This window comes from Phoenix dactylifera, chromosome 10 (genome assembly GCF_051530095.1).
Source record: "Phoenix dactylifera cultivar Ajwa chromosome 10, Ajwa_hap1_PhDact_Kaust_v1.1, whole genome shotgun sequence".
NCBI classification, from domain to species: domain Eukaryota; kingdom Viridiplantae; phylum Streptophyta; class Magnoliopsida; order Arecales; family Arecaceae; genus Phoenix; species Phoenix dactylifera.
In genome coordinates this window covers 19,486,408-19,491,532 of record NC_143199.1, presented here as the reverse complement: position 1 = coordinate 19,491,532, position 5,125 = coordinate 19,486,408, and positions in this window count along the sequence as shown.

The following is a 5,125-nucleotide window of genomic DNA, read 5'->3' as shown; positions in this document are numbered from 1 at the left end:
ATTCAAGTGAGTGTTTCAGGTAAAATACTTTTAAATTCGAAAGAATGCCTTAGAAAATGGTTCAAGGATTTTAAGTTGAGTTTTACTCATGTTTGGAACTATTTAAGTCTTTGCCTTGCACTCGAGTCGCCTCCCAGAATACTCGAGTCGACTCTGGCACATAGTTACTGTCTGGTATTTCTTTGAGCCGACTCCCAGATGAGGCGAGTCGACTCTTACAGTAAAGACAGAGTAGTTTTTTCAAGTGCAGAGCGCGAGTCGACTCCAACTGTTCACTAGTCGACTTATAGAAAAGACAGAGAGCTGATTTTCAAGTCGCAGAGCGCGAGTCGACTCCAACTGATCACGAGTCGACTCTTACAGGAAAGTTAGAGAACAAGTTATCAAGGCACAGTGTTTGAGTCGACTCCAACTATTCAAGAGCCGACTCATACAGAGAAATACAAAGAATAGAGCTACAGTGCGCGAGTCGACTCCCAGAAGTTTCGAGCTGTCTTCCACAAATTGAAGCCGCAAAGTAATTTCTTCGGCATAGTGGCCGAGTCGACTCGAACTATTTACGAGTCGACTCTTACAGAAAATGGCTGACAGTATTTTTCCACAGACTAGGATGCGAGTTGACTTCGGAATTACTCGAGTCGTCTCCTGAAAAAGAGCTGGTAGTTCACATCTGAAGGTGCCGTGGGCGAGTCGACTCCCGATTTCTTCGAGCCGACTGTTACAGGATCGACAGAGAGCCTATCTATAAGAGCCCAAATTCGAGTCGACTCCAGATTTTCTTGAGGCATCTCCTGTTTCAGCCGACCCGACTCCAAGACGGGTGAGTCGACTTCGATCCCAACGGATACTTTGTCAGGACGCGCAGTTTTGTCAGAACGGCTCTTTTCTCCTATCTAATGGCTAGTTTTTGAGGAGTTAAGTTATAAAAGGCAGTTCTAAGTATAAACAACAAGAAGATAGTCATTCCATTGAGAGCATTCATGAGAATCAACCACCAAAGAAGAGTTAGAGCCTTTCAAAGCGAAAAAGAGGAGTTATTGTATTCCAAGTGATTTCAGAGCACTCCTCACATTAAAGGCTCATTGAAGTGATCCTCAACTACTAGTGCATTCAAGAGAGGATCCAGTAAAAGGAGAAGCCAAGTCTTGCATCAACAAATTCTGTTTGAGGGCTTCTTCCTTTACATTTGCTTACACTGCTATATCTGCTTATTTAGAAACTTGTAACCTTTAAACTTTATTTCTCTGATATTTGTTACTTGATTCAATCAGAGAATTGAATCAAGATGTTAAGGTTTGTTAGTGAGCCCGCAAAACTAATTAAGTTGTTTGTGAGCCCGGAAAAACAAATGGAGTGGTTTTAGTCGGTGAGCTGGGAAAACCGACCAGGTTCGTTGTGATCCTGTGAAAACAATAAGTTGGATTATGAGCTTGTAAAACAACCGGACTGTAATCTTAAGATTATAGTGAACTCTCAAGAAAAGCTTGGGAAGTGGACGTAGGAGCAAGGTTGGCTCCGAACCACTATAAAAATCTTGTATTTGTGTTGTGGTTTGTCTTGCTTTACTTCTTTACTGCTTTCTTATAGATTACTTGATAACATTTGTTTAAAATCAAGAAAGCCTTCATAATCCTCAATAGATAAATTTAAAGAATCTAATTTTAATTAGTACCCAATTCAGCCCCCCCTCTTGGGTTGTCTTCTAGGCAACAAAAATAAAATGCTCTGATACATTTACAAATGTAAAAAGCTCTGATACATTTATGAAGTAAAAAGCTCTGATACACTTACAAATCAAAATGCTCTAATACATTTACAAATTGAACAGCTATGGTACATTAAAAAAAAATCTAATCCTTTTATAAGTTAAAATGCTGTGATACATAATCACCTTCATAATAATAATGCTCTGAAACCTTGTCCAAATAGCTTAAGTCTCATCAATTACTTGCTTTAATTACTGCACTGATAGCATTGCTATCAAATCTGAACCTTCTATTTAATTATTCTCTTTAACTCTTAATGCTTTATTCATGAATTGAAAGTAGAAAGATTTTTAACCCCTCACCCTTTTGTTGATGACAAAAAGGAGGAGACGTAAAAGAATTTCAGAAAAGTAAAAGAATCTCAAAAAGTGCGAGAAGTAAAAGAAAGAATTTCGGAGAAGTAAAAGAATTTCAAAAGGAGAGAAGCATAATTTACTTAATCATATTAGAAAGGAGGAGATTTTCTCGTATACATATAAAAGTTACATATTGAAAGTTTTAAGATTCAAGAATGCACATGTTCTGAATTTTCTGAATATCTTTTTGCTCTGAACCTTATTACAAAAGTGCTCTGAATATTATTGCAAAATTCTTTTAAATTCAATAGTTTTGTCATCATAAAAAAAAGAGAGATTATTAACCCTAAAGGATGGATTTTGATGATCACAAAATCAATTGAGTAATGTGTATTCTAATGATGTTGGCTTAAGTGTGAAGGTTTAAATTTCAAGAAGAAAATAGCACTTATAACCTTCAAAGAATCAAGAAAAATAAAATCAAAGGTCTCTGAAAATTTTGAGAAAAACTTAATGAGCCGACCCTCATAGTAACTGAGTCGACCCTTGTGTAATTCAAGAGAAACAGAGAAGAATCACCGCCTGAGACAGACTGAATGAGTCGACCCATGCAAAAAATGAGTCGACCCCTGTGCAGTTCAAGAAAAACAGAGAAGAATCACCGCTTGAGATATACTAGAAGAGTCGACCCATGTGTTTAATGAGCTGACGCACTATCAACATGGGTCGACCCTCGACATTGATGAGTCGACCCTTTGAGGCCAGCGCAGGAATTTTCTATAGATTGAAGGAAAGAGCCGACCCTTGTACTTAGTGAGCCGTCCCCTTTAGTACATGGGACGACCCCTGAATTTGGAGAGTCGACCCCTGTTATCTTGATAGCTCCAACGGATACTTTCAACAGGATTTTTGCTGGGTGTCAACGGATAGTTTTTTGGTCTAACGGCTAGTTGGTACTTCCTGGTCAGCATGTAGCCCATAAATTAAAAGGAGCGCCAAAGAGACGAAGGAGAGGAACAAGTGAGAAAATCCAAATGCACAAAATTCATGCTTCCAAAGATCAAATCCTCACAAGAGAGCTTTCAAAGAGAAAAACCATTCCGTGAGGAAATCAGCTGGGATATTGATAAGTGCTAAAAATACATAAATTAACCCCTTTATCATAGCACTTATCATTATTATTATGCACATATTTCACTATAAAAAGATATATTTCCCTTCAACGTTGCATTCTAGTAATTTATCAAAAGTAATTCAGGTTTGTTTGATTTTGGGTCGAATTCAAAGTATGCAGGTCGGGTCGAACCCATCATTTATCTGGCTCATAACCATGAAGACTGATCATGCTAGAGCACACGTGGCGGCCATCCCGAGTGACACATGCCTATATGCCAAAGTACATGGGATTTCAAAAGGAGGATCATGAACACTTGGATGACGGGATTACTTTGCAAACAAATTATCCATCTAATCCTTCCACGTATCAGAGTTCCCTCAAGTTCCTTTCTCAGGCGGGATAAGCCTTCCGAAACACCCAGATTTCATCCCGTTCGGAACGGAGTCCCACCGCCCATGGATAAAGCCCAGGCTTCCGCTCATCTCACGTGTTTCCTCCGCGTGTCTTCCCTCCCGTCCGCGATTCAAGGATCAGCTCCCAGTTCCCCTGTTCCGAGTTCATCTTTATCTCACGGATCAACCATGAGCCAAATCCAAACTCCCTTCATCCATGTGTTCCAGCCATCCGTGAGATTTGCCCCAATGTCAAGATCAGATCTCTTCCCGGTTATGAATGAATCCCAGCATCCCATCAACCTCCGAGATCCTCTCACGTCTCCATTTCAGCGTCATCCTCTTCCCATTCCGTGGATCACGTCCCAGCCATCTTCCGAACCAACCCAGTGTTCCGGATTGATCCTTATCCAGCTTCCTCCCGCGATACATGCCAAGCAAACAATCTTCTGAGCGCGTCCGCTTATTCCGGCATCTTCTCTCAACCGTGAACATTATCCCCTGCATCCAAGGATCAAGCCAAATTCTCCAGCCGCCCCCTCAAGGATCCAAATCAAAGCCTTCCGGATCCCCTGCATCCCAGAACAGAGTCTAACCTCTCCAAAAATCAAGCATCTCATGTTCATCTTTCCATCGGATCTCCATCCCGTTTGCATGCCGTTCCTAGTTCCGCATCCAAAGCTCCTTCCAAGTCATCCCTTTCTTCCCCTGTTTCGAAACAGAGCCGCATGATCCATGGGATGAACCCAAATCCCAGCATCTCCCCTGCTCAAATGATCCCAACCGAATCCACACGTTCTTCCCCTCGCGCCTGTGTTCATCTTCCACGCGTCCGGATCAACTCCATCCAGCAGCATCGGGTTCCCCTGCTTCAAAACAAAATCCCCTGCATTCCCAATCGAGTCCTCTCCGCGTACCCTCCGAGTATATCTCCTCTTCCGAATCAAGCCAACTTCTTCCGGATTCATCCCAAACTCCTTCTGGATTTTCTCAGCCGTCCCAGTTCCTTCCGCGTCTGGGTACTCCGCTCTCATCCCCTGCATCCACGTCAGCAGCCTCTACCCTTTCTCTCGTTCACGGATTGATTCCAACCAGCAGAATCTCAGCAACGTATCAACTTCCTGTGATCAGCTCTCGCATGAATCCCGTGTTCTTATCTCCCTTGCTTCGGAACAGCCACATGAGGTAAAAACAGTGGGCTGGGGAGGCTATAAAAGGAGGAGATTTCTCCTCTTCGTGGCAATCTTCTCTCAGGCGGAATCCCATAGAGTAAAAGGAGGGAGAATACTTTGGGGTATTTTGGGAAGAACTTCCCACAGAAAGAAAAAAAAATGAAGTGCTAGAGAGGGGAGTTGCGACGGGAGAGGAAAGAGCGAAGGAAGAAAGAAAAAAGTTCTAGTCGCGATGGAAGCTCTTCGCGCTGCTGCTGTCGTCCACAACTATATGCATGGCTGATCTCCTCACTAGGGCTGGATGAAGCTGTAACAGAGAAATAAGGATTTTTGTATCTTTAATTTCTGTTCTTGGAGTTGTATGAATCCTCTTACTCTTAAA